At 38.6% G+C, this 16,962-nt stretch overlaps 1 long non-coding RNA gene across 3 annotated transcripts; it reads right to left on the bottom strand.

Moving 5' to 3' along the window:
* Positions 1 to 244: 244 nt before the first annotated feature.
* Positions 245 to 16,721, bottom strand: LOC130468988 (uncharacterized). 3 transcript variants are annotated; one of them, XR_008929361.1, is made up of 5 exons: positions 16,305 to 16,721; positions 14,915 to 14,991; positions 3,207 to 3,358; positions 1,682 to 1,773; positions 245 to 503 (listed from the first exon to the last, which is right to left on the bottom strand). It is a non-coding gene; the product is annotated as an uncharacterized lncRNA (long non-coding RNA). The 3 variants fall into 3 exon arrangements; XR_008929362.1 differs by lacking the exon at positions 14,915 to 14,991 and having other exon boundaries at positions 16,305 to 16,716; XR_008929360.1 differs by lacking the exon at positions 16,305 to 16,721 and having other exon boundaries at positions 14,915 to 16,036.
* Between the last annotated feature and the right edge of the window lie 241 nt (positions 16,722 to 16,962).

Here is a 16,962-nt window from a genome sequence, read left to right as displayed (position 1 = left end):
TGTTGTACGCTGCAAAAGACCCAACCTGTTGCAGGGTACATCTATTTGTACGCTGCAACAAGTCAAGAATTTTGCCAAATTTTTGGCACTTGTTGCAGCGTACACATATATATGTACGCTGCAACAAAGCACTTTTGGCGGGAAAATTTTTGTTTTGTTTAGGGATACCTAGAGTGCCTTGCACCAAATATAGATCGAAACCTGTCACAACATTAATAGAATATCGCAACCTGTATAACAAATATAAAAACAATAACAGGTGTTTTGTATATATCTCAAAACCAAAGTGCACATACCATATACATTTAAATAAATATATGTACGTTCCAATTTCAACGTACGCATACATTTTAACATAAAAGATTGTTCTATAACATCTAAACCAACTCGATCAAGCGCGCTCAGGTCAATAATAAATACTTGCTGGTAAAAAACTTCGCCCATTGCTCACGAACCACGTCAATTTCCTCACTAGCATAAGGCGCAGTCCTCGGAGTATAAACCTTTACAAAAACAAAAATTTGATGGGAGCATTAGATCGATTAAATGCAAATAAAATGTCACATTTTAACATTCAAGAAACTAATTCAAATGTACTAATAGTCTAGAATACGAATCAATTAAGAGTAAGAAAAATTAATTAATTACCTATAACGACCCAAAGTTGGGAGCGAAAATGTCATTTTAGTTCTAAATATGACCTATAACGACCCAACGAGCCTTAAATGTGCATAAATAGGTTCGAATGACTTTTCAAAAGTTAAAACTATGCATATTAGTCATGTAATAAGAATCAAATGTATCCTTAGGTTCTTTAGTTCAAAGTTGGGAGCGGAAATGTCATTTTAGCTCTAAATATAACCTATAATGACCCAAAGAGCCTTAAATGTGCATAAATAGGTTCGAATGAGTTTTAGAATGTTAAAACTATGCATATTAGTCATGTATAAGAATCAAATGAGTCCTTAGGTCCTTTAGTTCAAAGTTGGGAGCAGAAATGTCATTTTAGCCTAAATATGACCTATAACGACCCAATAAGCCTTGAATGTGCATAAATAGATTCGAATGAGTTTTAGAAAGTTAAAACTATGAATATTAGTCATGTAATAAGAATCAAATGTATCCTTAGGTTCTTTAGTTCAAAGTTGGGAGCGAAAATGTCATTTTAGCTCTAAATATGACCTATAACGATCCAGTGAGCCTTAAATGTGCATAAATAGATTGGAATGAATTTTAGAGAGTTAAAACTATACATATTAGTCATGTAATAAGAATCATTCGAGTCCTTGGGTTCTTTAGTTCAAAATTGGGAGTGGAAATGTCATTTTAGCTCTAACTATGACCTATAACGACCCAGTGAGCCTTAAATTTGCATAAATAGATTCGAATGAGTTTAAGAAAGTTAAAACTATGCATGTGAATACTGTAATAAGAATCAAATGAGTCCTAAGGTTCTTTAGTTCAAAGTTGGGAGCGAAAATGTCATTTTAGTCTAAATATGACCTATAACGACCAAACAAGTCTCAAATGTGCATAAATAGATTGTATTGAGTCTTGGAAACTTAAAATTAATAATATTAATCATGTAATAAGTTTGAAATGAATTCTTAGGTATATTAGTTCAAAGTTGGAGGGGGAGGGGGACCACGGCCTTTAATGGTCTTTGTAATCGTACTAATACCTTGTGATTCGTCACCCGTTGTGGGAGTAATGCCACCTTCTGATTCATGCCCAACAACAATTTGGTAATTAATCATCGTACATAGGGTGTTCCTGCATCAAGTAAAACATACAGAAGGGTGGTGAGTGAAGTATAGAATCAAATTTGCAGTCATATAAACTCGACCCCCAGTTAAGAAATTAACATCAGCAGATTGTCTTCGTGTTTGCAACTCTAGTTCAGTTAAGACTTAACTCTGGGGCATAGCAAATTCTAATCTGACAGTTAAATCTCAGTGTCTAATCCATAACTTCCTTCTAGTTACCGCGGAAAACATATATGTATGGATGTGGTATCAGCTCCATTTCAATGATGCTTTACACTAAGTAGTTTCTATGCTTACTTCCACCAAAAAGATTTCCAATGGTTCCTAATGAAACCAAGGGGAAAAGAGGAACAAGGATTTATGTTTGCAAAAGTTATGATGTTCCAGTACAGGACTAACTATCTAGTTCCAAATGCAAGATTAACAAATAATATGAACTCGAGTCAAAACCATCTCTTAAACATTTAGATTTCCCTTACTATTACACTTCAGTTTTCAGTAGAACCGAAGATAATATAAAAGTGGTACCCTTAGTAACAGTTACTTTCCCAGAGACATGGAGAAATAGGTTTATAAAACATGATATTAATAATGAATCTTTTCATTCTTCATGCTACAAAGTATGAACACTATATCAAAACACATTTATAAAAGTGAAGGCTCATTCTGATGGAAAACTTTCCTTCAGTTTTTACATCAAGATGAAACCACTTTAGTAGAATCATTTTAGGGGTTTGGAACTACAGAATATAATCCCTTGGTGCTGTTTGGTATAAAATTGACTTCGGAAAAAAGATCTGATGAACATGAAAGTGAGATGAAAACAGAATATAATCCCTAGGTTAAGGATTGTATAAAAGATGACCACAGACCATTGCACCCCTTCAGATCATATTCTACGAGCCTGATGGAGATTCAATGAAGTCTGATGTGGGGGCAGGAATTGGATTCTGGCCAGCAAGAGAACCAGTGGGGGTGCTCATCTTAAATATCTCAACTCCATTCAGAAATGAGTTATAGTAATTAGGTTTGGGAGTACCACTGGTATCTGGATGCAGTGCAAGCCATAGATTCTGCTGAGGTTCTTTACTATCGGGAAGAAGCACCACAAAGTCCTGAACATTAGGTATCCCATTGCTTGTTGCCAAGGCAATGATATCATATCCAGAGGATGCAGTTTGATTGTTGAGGTAAATATTAAACACAAACTGGTTTACCTTTGTTATATTAGCAAAGATCTCACAGAAATGCAGTCACCATTACCATTCTCCATACACAAGTAGAAGTATGAAGCAATGTTATTAAGTCTTAGGCATATAGAAACATTTAGAATCAACCGAATTCGATTACTTCGTATATAAATTGAATAAATCCCAAATAAACTCGCCAGCCAGTAGAGTATTCAACAATTTTCCAAATCAAAGAATGACTGACATTTACCTCCTGAAATAAGCTACCTTCCGATCTGTGAATTTCAAGCCTGCTCGAAGTCATCAGGGAAGAGAGCCCTGGTAAATGTCATCATTATGCTTGCCAGCTATGTTCTGGATAAATAATTCCTCATCTATTGGAACACCACCGTTGAATCCTATCTGTTTAAACAAGAATACTAATCAATTCATGACATACATCTTGCGATTCTCTCTCATTATTTATACTATCTAGAGTTGATGCAAGTTGTGCATTTAGACATCAGAAATATGTACATGATTTCCACGGGAGATCTCATATTTAGAATTGCTAGTCAAGTTGATTGCCCTGAATGGAGAAGAAATACAACATGCAATATGCAAGATCAATGAGCTAAAAACCAAGAGCCATGTAACATATGTTAGGTTATGATACATATGACAGTTCATAAATCATGCGGAAAAACCATAAACCCAGGAAAACATATTATTTACACATAATCATTTAGCATAGAATAGATGCATACTCTTTGTTGCGTGCCTTCCCTAGCTGCGCCCGAACCGAACAAGAACAAGTCTTTAGGACTCCAAGTGTCGTCCCTCCGTAGATAGTCCACAGCACGTCCGGATCCGCCTTAAGATTGACCAACTAGAATCGCCCTTAAGGTACTATTATTTTCGGCACTTTATAGGCAAATGTGTGACTGAATTTTTCTCTCAAAAACTCACTTTGAATACTTTGAAACTTGTGTTATAAATTGTGAGCCCTAGCCTCATATTTATAGCGGTATGGAAAGGGAATCGAAATCCTATTCAGATACAAATTAATCAATCCTAGAATCCTACAAGAACTCTAATTTAATTAATTTATCAAATAGAATTAGGAATTTAATCATTAACCGAACTCTGCATGTTTTAGGAAACGTGCACGAACACAAACACTTGCACACACACGCACGACAGCCACGATGGGCCTCATGCGTGCGCGCGAGCAGCAGCCCACTCAGCGCCCGCGCGCGCTGCGCGCTGCGCGCGCTGTGCGCGCTGTGCGCTGCGCGTGCTGTGCGCGCTGCGCGCTGCGCGCAGCCTGCTGGGCCTGGCCTTGCTGTTTGTGCGGCGCGCTTGGCTTGCTGGGCGATGGCCTGGCTTCGTGCTGGGCCTCGTCCGGCAGGCCTCGTCCGATGCTTATTCGTACGATGCGCTTCCGATTAAATTTTCCGATTCCGGTAATATTTCCGATTCTGACAATATTTCCGTTTCCGGCAATATTTCCGATTCTGGCAATATTTCCATTTCCGATAATATTTTCCGATACGTACCATGTTTCCGTTTCCGGCAACATCTACGACTTGGATAATATTTATATTTCCGATACGATCCATATTTCCGTTTCCGGCAATATCATCGTTTCCGGAGTATTCATTTCTTGCCTGTGACGATCTTAGCTCCCACTGAAACCAAGATCCGTCGGTTCCGAATATTCATAGATAGAGTATCTAATGCCATTAGATACTTGATCCGTTTACGTACTATTTGTGTGACCCTACGGGTTCAGTCAAGAGTAAGCTGTGGATTAATATCATTAATTCCACTTGAACTGAAGCGGCCTCTAGCTAGGCATTCAGCTCACTTGATCTCACTGAATTATTAACTTGTCAATTAATACTGAACCGCATTTATTAGACTTAACATAGAATGCATACTTGGACCAAGGGCATTATTTCCTTCAGTCTCCCACTTGTCCTTAGGGACAAGTGTGCATTTCCTAATTCCTTTGTCGCTCGATGCTTGCTCTTGAACATAAGGTAAGAGTTGTCATCCTTATTATGTCCAGAGGTGTTCCTCGGTTTCAGAGTTCAACTGATCAAATAAACAGATAATCATAGCCTATGATTCATCCGAGCACGGCCATGCATTTCACAGTTTCTAGCTCTCCGAGTGGCCTTGTACAACTTTTAAGCATCTCATCCCGATTTATAGGAGGACAATCCCAATCTTGCGATCTTGAGATTAGACTTCGTTTGATAGGTGATTACCTGAGCGTTGCCTTTATAGCCTCCTTTTACGGTGCGACGGTTGGTCAACGTCAAAGCAACCAGTTCTCAAACAAATAATCTCAAATCACTCAGGTATTGAGGATTTAGTGTCTAATAATTTAATGAAATTTACTTATGACAGACTTTCATCTCTTACAGTAAAGTTTCATAGGTCTTGTCCGATACTAGTCTTCCCAAAGTAAGTATCTATGCAAATGATTATGATATTGCCATGTCCACATAGTTCAAGAAACAGAACTACTAGTCATCTTGCATTCTAATCGTCTAACGTTTTCTATGCGTCCAATTTTATAGAAAACTCCGATTAGGGACCATTTTCAACCTTTGACATTCAAGTTCACTTGATAGACATTTCTTAGTCACAGGACTGGTCCTGACAGTCTATCTTGAATATATCGTCAAATTGAAGGGACTCATCATTTAATAAACCACAAATTAAATGGAAAAATGAATTCCTTTCATTTATTGTGAATGATTAACCAATAATGTTTTACAAAGATTTAAACTCTAAAACTTTAAAACATTAAACAGAGACATCAAAGCCATTCTCCAATATGCTTGATTCCCATAGCTGCAGTGTGCGAGTTGTGCTTCTCTTGCGGCAGAGGTTTAGTTAATGGATCTGATATGTTGTCATCAGTTCCAATTTTGCTTATCTCGACTTCTTTTCTTTCAACGAACTCTCGTAGAAGGTGAAATCTACGAAGTACATGCTTGACTCTCTGGTGGTGTCTAGGCTCTTTTGCCTGTGCAATAGCTCCGTTATTATCACAATACAGGGCTATTGGTCCTTTAATGGAGGGGACTACACCAAGTTCTCCTATGAACTTCCTTAGCCATATAGCTTCCTTTGCTGCTTCATGTGCAGCAATGTACTCCGCTTCAGTTGTAGAATCCGCAATGGTGCTTTGCTTAGCACTTTTCCAGCTTACTGCTCCTCCGTTGAGGCAGAAGACAAACCCAGACTGTGATCTGAAATCATCTTTGTCGGTTTGGAAACTTGCGTCCGTATAGCCTTTAACAATTAATTCATCATCTCCACCATAGACCAGGAAGTCATCTTTGTGCCTTTTCAGGTACTTCAGAATATTCTTGGCAGCAGTCCAATGCGCCTCTCCTGGGTCTGACTGGTATCTGCTCGTAGCACTGAGTGCGTACGCAACATCCGGGCGTGTACATATCATAGCATACATTATTGAACCAATCAATGATGCATATGGAATCCCATTCATTCGTCTACGCTCATCAAGTGTTTTTGGGCACTGAGTCTTGCTTAGAGTCATTCCATGAGACATGGGTAGGTAGCCTCGCTTGGAGTCCGCCATCTTGAACCTATCAAGCACCTTATTGATATAAGTGCTTTGACTAAGTCCAATCATCTTTTTAGATCTATCTCTGTAAATCTTGATGCCCAATATGTACTGTGCTTCTCCTAGATCCTTCATCGAAAAACATTTCCCAAGCCAAATCTTGACAGAGTTCAACATAGGAATGTCATTTCCGATAAGCAATATGTCGTCGACATATGATACTAGGAAAGCAATTTTGCTCCCACTGACCTTCTTGTATACACAAGATTCGTCCGCGTTCTTGATGAAACCAAAGTCACTGACTGCTTCATCAAAACGTATATTCCAGCTCCTGGATGCCTGCTTCAATCCGTAGATTGACTTCTTTAGCTTGCATACCTTTTTAGCATTCTTTGGATCCTCAAAACCTTCAGGTTGTGTCATAAACACAGTTTCTGTTAAAACGCCGTTTAAGAAAGCAGTTTTGACATCCATCTGCCATATTTCGTAATCGTAATATGCAGCGATTGCTAACATTATTCGAATAGACTTTAGCATTGCAACTGGTGAAAAGGTTTCATCGTAATCCACACCGTGGACTTGCCTGTAACCTTTTGCAACCAATCTAGCTTTGAAAACTTCAAGTTTCCCATCCTTGTCCTTTTTCAGTTTGAAAACCCATTTGCTTCCAATGGCTTGGTAGCCATCTGGCAAATCGACCAAATCCCATACTTGGTTTTCAGACATGGAGTCTAATTCAGATTGCATGGCTTCTTGCCATTGCTTGGAGCTAGGGCTCGTCATAGCTTGCTTGTAAGTCGCAGGTTCATCACTTTCAAGTAATAGAACGTCATAGCTCTCGTTCGTCAAAATACCCAAGTACCTTTCCGGTTGAGATCTATATCTTTGCGATCTACGCGGGGTAACATTTCTAGATTGACCATGATTCTCACCAGATTCTTCTAAAGATCTCTGAGTTTCATCTTGAATGTCATCTTGAGCATTCTCTAGAGTTTGTTGTTCGACTCGAATTTCTTCGAGGTCTACTTTTCTCCCACTTGTCATTTTGGAAATGTGATCCTTCTCCAAAAAGACACCATCTCGAGCAACAAACACTTTGTTCTCAGATGTATTGTAGAAGTAATACCCCTTTGTTTCCTTTGGATAGCCCACAAGGATACATTTGTCAGATTTTGGATGAAGTTTGTCTGAAATTAATCGTTTGACGTATACTTCACATCCCCAAATCTTAAGAAAAGACACATTTGGAGGCTTTCCAAACCATAATTCGTATGGAGTCTTTTCGACAGCTTTAGACGGAGCTCTATTTATAGTGAGTGCAGCTGTATTTAGTGCATGTCCCCAAAATTCTAATGAAAGTTCGGCCTGACCCATCATTGACCTGACCATGTCTAGCAAGGTTCTGTTCCTCCGTTCTGACACACCGTTCCATTGTGGTGTTCCAGGAGGAGTGAATTCTGATAGAATTCCACATTCTTTCAGATGGTCATCAAATTCATAGCTCAGATATTCACCGCCTCTATCAGACCGCAGTGCCTTGATCTTCTTGCCTAATTGATTCTCTACTTCACTCTGAAATTCCTTGAATTTGTCAAAGGATTCAGACTTATGCTTCATTAGGTAGACATAACCATACCTACTGAAGTCATCAGTGAAAGTGATAAAGTAGCTGAAACCACCTCTAGCATTTGTACTCATTGGTCCACATACATCTGTATGGATTAAACCCAATAGTTTATTTGCTCTTTCTCCAACTTTAGAGAAAGGTTGCTTTGTCATTTTGCCAAGTAAACATGATTCGCATTTACCATAATCCTCTAAGTTAAATGGTTCTAGAATTCCTTCCCTTTGAAGTCTTTCTAAGCGTTTCAAGTTTATATGGCCTAATCGACAATGCCACAAATATGTGAGATCTGAATCATCCTTTTTGGCCTTTTTGGTATTTATGTTATATACTTGTTTGTCGTGATCTAATAAATAAAGTCCATTGACTAATCTAGCAGATCCATAAAACATCTCTTTAAAATAAAACGAACAACTATTGTCTTTTATTATAAAGGAAAATCCCTTAGCATCTAAGCAAGAAACTGAAATGATGTTTTTAGTAAGACTTGGAACATGGAAACATTCTTCCAGTTCCAAAACTAGCCCGGAGGGCAACGACAAATAGTAAGTTCCTACAGCTAATGCAGCAATCCGTGCTCCATTTCCCACTCGTAGGTCGACTTCACCCTTGCTTAACTTTCTACTTCTTCTTAGTCCCTGTGGATTGGAACATAAGTGTGAGCCACAACCTGTATCTAATACCCAAGAAGTTGAATTAGCAAGTATACAGTCTATAACGAAAATACCTGAAGATGGAACGACTGTTCCGTTCTTCTGATCTTCCTTTAGCTTCAAGCAATCTCTCTTCCAATGCCCCTTCTTCTTGCAGTAGAAGCATTCGGATTCAGAAGTGGGTTGACTGACCTTCCTCTTTGCAGATTTGGCGCCAGTTTGCTTAGTTGGGCTGGCCTTGTTGCCACCTTTCTTAGCATTCCTCTTCTTTCCAGATTTCTTGAACTTGCCCCCACGCACCATAAGCACATCCTGCTTATCACTTTTGAGCGTCTTTTCAGCGGTCTTCAGCATACCGTGAAGCTCAGTGAGCGTTTTGTCCAGACTATTCATACTGTAGTTCAGTTTGAACTGATCATACCCGCTATGAAGAGAATGGAGGATGGTGTCTATAGCCATTTCCTGAGAAAATTGCTGATCCAGCCGACTCATATTCTCAATGAGTCCAATCATTTTGAGAACATGTGGACTTACGGGCTCGCCTTTCTTAAGCTTGGTCTCAAGAATTTGCCTATGAGTCTCGAATCTTTCGACTCGAGCCAGATCTTGGAACATGTTCTTCAACTCACTGATGATTGTGAAAGCATCTGAGTTGATGAACGTTTTCTGCAGATCCGCACTCATGGTGGCGAGCATTAGACATTTCACATCCTTGTTGGCATCAATCCAACGATTGAGGGCTGCCTGAGTGACCCCGTCGCCTGCAGCTTCGGGCATCGCCTCATCTAGGACATACTCCTTTTCTTCCTGCATAAGAACTATTTGCAAGTTCCTTTGCCAGTCAAGGAAGTTTTTCCCGTTCAACTTCTCCTTTTCGAGAATTGATCGAATGTTGAATGAATTGTTGTTTGCCATATTAAAAACTACAATTGAAAAGAATAAACAAATAAATAACCATTCACAGTTTCTCTTAATAAACTTAAATTCTAGCATACATGCATAATTCAATGTTTATTAAGCATTTTATTCAAGTTATGTGTTCCGGCAGGTGTGAATAAAATGATTCCAAGATCCTAAAATCATTGAAGAACTAAGCACAGTTTGTCGACTTAATCCTAGAACATCTTAGGTAAGCAAAAGCCTTTTGCTAATAGTCTAGAAACTATTCTTGGTTGATAGGTACGTCTAAGAACTTATTAGGTAAACCTATCGAATTTGCCACGACATAAAAGGACTCCTTACTTATATCGTTGAGTTTCACCAAAACTAACATGTACTCACAATTATTTGTGTACCTTGCCCCTTTAGGACCAATAAGTAACACCTCGCTGAGCGAAAACTATTACTAGATTGATGTAAAGGATATCCAAGCAAGTGTATATTTTGGCATGGCACCTTTTAACTCAATTTTTAAGTTTGGAACTTAAGGCTCTTACTATGTTGGTTAGATTTTAAGTGAACTAAAATCCTTAATCATGCAACATAATCAAGCTTTTGATCTCATGCATTTTAAGACATATTTAAAACAATAAATAACTTAAAACATGCATAAGATATTTGTGATCTAGTATGGCCCGACTTCATCTTGAAGCTTTGACTTCAAAGTCCGTCTTGAAAATCTCCGTGGGAGGCACCATTTTCTTCAAATAGGATAAGCTATAACTAATTACAACTATTTGATGGTTCGCAGACCATATTTGAATTGAAAAATAACTTTGGTACTTTAGACCAATTACATTCAAATTAATGGTACGTAGACCATATTTTCTATCCTATTTGGGCCATACTAGTCACTTCATAACCTGCAAAACAGTACATATACAATATATACCATTCACCCATTCATTATCATGAATGGCCCACATAGCTGGTTAGTAAAACACATTATGCATCACGTAAACATTTGCAGCAATTAATCAAGGGCACCAATAATCTACCAATTATTCAGTCCTTATTAATTCTAATCAAGTTGTTTTAACCTTAAGGATTTGTAGACCTAATCAAGAGTTTATGACTAAAAAGCGCTCCCACTTAAACCAATAAATTCATATGCTTTACCAATTTTAAACATAAAAATGTATTTCTAGTCCAACCGGAAACATACAAATTTAATTAAAATTTAAAGCTCATATCAATTTATAATTGAATCCAAAAATTTAATTTAATTTCAGTCGTATTTAAATTAATTCATGATTTTAATTTTAGTAAAATAATTAGAATAAATAACATTTATTATAATTATAATATTCAAAATTAAAATCCAAGAAAATAATTCAAATTATTAATTTTAAAATTAATTAAAATTACGTGAACTGAAATTTTCAAATTAAACATTCAAAACGATCTAATCGTAACGCAAACACCCTACGCGTTGCACGCCCATGGGCCGTACGCACACAGCCATTGCTGGCCATGTGCGCGCAGCCCATGCGCTCGTCGCATAGCTGCTGCTTCCCTATCGCAAGCCTCCGCACGCATTGGTGCTCGCTGCGCGCGCCAGCGCTCATCGCACGCGAGCTATCGCTCGCAGTGCGAGCGCGCGACATCGCTCGCTGGGCGCGCGACATCGCTCGCTGGGCGCGCGACATCGCTCGCTGGGCGCGCGACATCGCTCGCTGGGCGCGCGAGCCATCGCTCGCTGGGCGCGCGACATCGCTCGCTGGGCGCGCGACATCGCTCGCTGGGCGCGCGACATCGCTCGCTGTGCGCGCGAGCCATCGCTCGCTGGGGCGCGACATCGCTCGCTGGGCGGGCGACATCGCTCGCTGGGCGGGCGACATCGCTCGCTGTGCGCGCGAGTAATGCTGGGCGCAGCGCTCGTGGCACGCGAGCTTGCGCTCGCTGCGCGCGAGGCTGCGCGCTCTTGTGCGAGGCAGCGCGCGTTGTGGCGCAGCTCGCTTGCTGCCCACACGCGACTGCCTTGGCTCGCTCTTCGCCCATGCCCATTCGTTCATTGCTCGTGGCACACTACACAAGGCAGGGCTGCTGCCTTGTGCTCGTGCACTACGCCCTTGCTCATTGCATTCGTGCCGCACGGGCGACGAGCTCCCTTGCTCGTCGTCGCATGCCCGCATTATACAACACCCCTTAAGGGTAACACGAAGCGTCCATTGCTTCGTGCGTGCAAGTTTTATGAACGAATCGCATAAAATTTAAAATTTATATTTAAAATTAATGACAAATTAATAAATAATATTAATTTCATAATTTTAGGGCGAAAAATCGAAAATTTATTATCCAATTGATTTCCGATTGATATGGATTCAAGTCTAGGTCATAAAAATTTAAAATTTATCGTAAATTTACAATTTTTATGGTGGTTTTTAATCATAGGTTTCTAATTAAATTACAATTAATTATGAAAATCAAATTAATTCTAAATTATTCTAATTTTCAACAAATTAATCATAATTAATAATTAGATTGCATAATTAACAAGACTAGGCATTCAAACTTGTTAAACATATGCAGTAGGTCAATCAAAAATTCAAGATTTATCAACAAGAATCGCAAATATTTAATTTAACATCTTAATTTTACGAAATTTTGCATTCGAAAAACTAAAACCTTCGAAAAGTCATAGTTAGGCTTCGAATTTGAGAATTCTGGGTTCGGCAGAAAAATACTATTTTTGTCAAAATTTTTAGAATGCCTTTTACATGCGGAATTGACACAAAAATCACTCAATTCGGATGAGTAACGAAGAAACTGCCGAAAAACTGCGTACGTATAATTAAATAAACGCAATTTGCAATTAATTAACAATTACGAAAATTAATCACCCCTTTTAATTCTTGCAAATTTGTAATATTTAACCATGTTCATGCAATTTAGATTATGAAAATAATAAGGGGCTCGTGATACCACTGTTAGGTTATGATACATATGACAGTTCATAAATCATGCGGAAAAACCATAAACCCAGGAAAACATATTATTTACACATAATCATTTAGCATAGAATAGATGCATACTCTTTGTTGCGTGCCTTCCCTAGCTGCGCCCGAACCGAACAAGAACAAGTCTTTAGGACTCCAAGTGTCGTCCCTCCGTAGATAGTCCACAGCACGTCCGGATCCGCCTTAAGATTGACCAACTAGAATCGCCCTTAAGGTACTATTATTTTCGGCACTTTATAGGCAAATGTGTGACTGAATTTTTCTCTCAAAAACTCACTTTGAATACTTTGAAACTTGTGTTATAAATTGTGAGCCCTAGCCTCATATTTATAGCGGTATGGAAAGGGAATCGAAATCCTATTCAGATACAAATTAATCAATCCTAGAATCCTACAAGAACTCTAATTTAATTAATTTATCAAATAGAATTAGGAATTTAATCATTAACCGAACTCTGCATGTTTTAGGAAACGTGCACGAACACAAACACTTGCACACACACGCACGACAGCCACGATGGGCCTCATGCGTGCGCGCGAGCAGCAGCCCACTCAGCGCCCGCGCGCGCTGCGCGCAGCCTGCTGGGCCTGGCCTTGCTGTTTGTGCGGCGCGCTTGGCTTGCTGGGCGATGGCCTGGCTTCGTGCTGGGCCTCGTCCGGCAGGCCTCGTCCGATGCTTATTCGTACGATGCGCTTCCGATTAAATTTTCCGATTCCGGTAATATTTCCGATTCTGACAATATTTCCGTTTCCGGCAATATTTCCGATTCTGGCAATATTTCCATTTCCGATAATATTTTCCGATACGTACCATGTTTCCGTTTCCGGCAACATCTACGACTTGGATAATATTTATATTTCCGATACGATCCATATTTCCGTTTCCGGCAATATCATCGTTTCCGGAGTATTCATTTCTTGCCTGTGACGATCTTAGCTCCCACTGAAACCAAGATCCGTCGGTTCCGAATATTCATAGATAGAGTATCTAATGCCATTAGATACTTGATCCGTTTACGTACTATTTGTGTGACCCTACGGGTTCAGTCAAGAGTAAGCTGTGGATTAATATCATTAATTCCACTTGAACTGAAGCGGCCTCTAGCTAGGCATTCAGCTCACTTGATCTCACTGAATTATTAACTTGTCAATTAATACTGAACCGCATTTATTAGACTTAACATAGAATGCATACTTGGACCAAGGGCATTATTTCCTTCAACATATACAGATCTTTTCATGAATATATCTCATCATGTTCATGTGTATGTCACATGGACTCACTAAAAGAGTGGTATGACTCTTGTTCTTATTTACAAGGACAATCATTAAATTAAGCAGAATGTTTTATTGATTTTCTTTGACATAAGCTTATATAGCATAACAGTAAGACTGGATTCTGCAGTAAACACTAGCAGAAAACAAGAAGAACCAATAGATCATTACGTATTACTTATAAACTTCAAATATTGCTGCTACAAGTTATTTCTATTGAAGCCTTATAAGTTAATTGAGGATACGATTGCGAAATCACTACAAGTTATTGAGGAAACCTGCTTATTTAAAAAATTAATTGTCTTGAACTTTTAATTTCATACATCAGGCTTTCAGGGCAGTTTCCCGAAACTCCAAATTTATGATTTTAGTAGCAAAATCTGCATATACTCCTGTAGTTTCTAGATTACTAGCAAAAGCAGGAAAACAACATACACACAAACTGATTGGAACATACCATATTTTACTGGAAAATCAAAACTAATCGAACTGAAAAATCAAAACTGATCAGAAAGCCTCAGTGTTACGATTACAAATTGATCAGAACAACCTCAATGTTGTACTGAAATATCAAAACTTATTTTTTTTTTGGGAAATAACTTATAAAAACCAGAATCGGAACCAAAATTTGTACAAGATCAACCAACTAAACACCTAGGCCTTGCAACAAAAGCAAGCCAAAAACAAAAAAATCTAAGACTACTGAGAAGGTTTGAGAAAAGGTAAATGCTAGAAAAGAAACCACGCGGATGCAAGTTGCGTATTTACCAGTTCATATGTTTCTAAAAATGCAAAAGATGTTCACATAGATCCCAATCCAACTAATAAAAATAATCGTCCAACGGTTTCACAAAAATTCACAAGAATAGCAGGAAATAAAAGACAGAACAACAGGCAGCACATAACTTAAGCAACAACTTACTAAGCACACTCAGTGAGCTTCCTAAGGTTTTGATTGTCCAATATAGCTAGGATCAACTTTTTGTTCTCATAAAGATACTGCAATAGAATGTAAACATAAGATCAGGCTCGGGGAAGAAAAATGCACGTGTCTTGTAGACAATATATCACATTACACAGAAGATTGCAAATGATACTTATACCCAAATAAAATAAAAAATTCTTAAACAGTCACCAGTAAGAGCAAAACAGAATATGAAAAATGAAAAATGACTCCCAATAAGAGCCAAACAGAATTGAACAAACCAGGAGCAGCAGCAAAACCAAAAACACTCCAATGCAAACCAGTATAACCCAACATGAGCTCCTATAACGGAATCTAAATCAGAAAAATAAATTCTCTTCTGCAAGACGGGAAGTACCCATCACACCAAACTTTAATAAGTAACTTAGTACTACAACTACAATCATAAAGTAAATTGTCAATTTCTATTTTCAAAATATTTACCCTTAACTTGAAACCTATGACCAAATTATCATTATTTACTTCCCCTATTTGGCTCTGGCTCTACCTAATTTTCATAAGCCCTTCCTAGATGCATTATAGAATACAACGAGACATTTGCATTTGGCTCAAGCTGAGTACAAATCCAACATTTGTAGAACCAGTAGCAATATGGAATTAATAGACTTCACATCAAACAAAGAAACTAACAAAATCAAGTATGACTAATCACATTACAACAATAGTTCTTGCATTCATACCGTACTAATTTCACAGAAGAAACACACAAACTAACCAAATTCAATCTATTCCAATTAGTTCCTCGATTACTTGTATACCCTGACACATTTAAACCAATCTGAACTCCTAACTCTGCTCAAATCCTCCCAAAGATTTGATCCCTCAAAACCCTAATCTCACAACATATAACCTTACAAATAAAAAAAATAAAAATAAAAACTAAATTCCGTGAAATCCATAACAAACAAGAAAAAAACTCAACACAATCGCAGCAAAATCAACATGAAGTTCAAACGAAATCGACAAAAACATCACAAAATCAGAAATTGATGCTAAAAAGTTACAAATCTGGAAAAGGGCAAGAGCGATGAACTTTTCGAGGTTGAGTATAAGCAGATGCGCGCACTAAAAACTAATTGAACAAACAAATTGAACAAACCCTAAAAACGAATTGAACAAACGAATGAAACCCTAAAAACGAATTGAAAAAACGAATTGAAAAAACGAATTGAACAGACCCTAAAAAAGAATTGAACAAACGCACAGAACCCTAAAAACGAATTGAACAAACCCTAAAAAAGAATTGAACAAACGCACAGAACCCTAAAAACGAATTGAACAAACCCTAATTCTTAAAACGAAAATCAGGTAAACGAATTGAGCAAACCTGAGGGGACAGGGAAGATTACTAGCCGCGACGAAGAGGTTGACGGAAAATAGGACGCGAGCAACTTTCTTTCTTGAAACCACCGGCGCGAGCAAGCTAAGTGTTTCCTTGGAACCAACGGCCGAGCAAGCTAATAGGTGGCCTCTGGCGAGGAGGCCAGAACCACCGACGAAGAAGCTAGATTGACGATGAAGGGAAAGGTTTTTTTTTTTGAGGGGACGACGCAGGGAAAGTTAAGGGAGAAGAAGGGAGTTGAGCGCGAGAGATGCTTAATTTGTTTTGAATTAGTTTCAACGAATATTGCAGCGATTTTTTTTTTACCCGGGTTATTGCAGGGGGCTTTAACAAGTACGCTGCAATAAAAACGAGCTATTGCAGGGGGCTTTTAAAATGTACGCTGCAACAAAATTTTTTGCAGGGAACAATTAAATTGTACGCTGCAATAACCCTTTAAAGGGTTTGACCCGCGTTGACCGACTGGTTGTTGAAGCGTATTAACACATGTACGCTGCAACAAGGGGGCTGCAACAGGGGTTTTTTCTACTAGTGTAGCCTCCTCTCTCCCCTTTTCAATATCTATAAAATCAGTAGGTACCAAGGGGGCAACATATGTAGTACCACTCCGAAGAACAATGGCACAAGCACTCTCTCTATTGTG

The sequence above is a fragment of the Spinacia oleracea genome, chromosome 3 (genome assembly GCF_020520425.1).
Source record: "Spinacia oleracea cultivar Varoflay chromosome 3, BTI_SOV_V1, whole genome shotgun sequence".
Taxonomy (NCBI): domain Eukaryota; kingdom Viridiplantae; phylum Streptophyta; class Magnoliopsida; order Caryophyllales; family Amaranthaceae; genus Spinacia; species Spinacia oleracea.
Note: the sequence above shows the minus strand (reverse complement) of the source record. Positions and strands in the feature narration are given on the sequence as shown.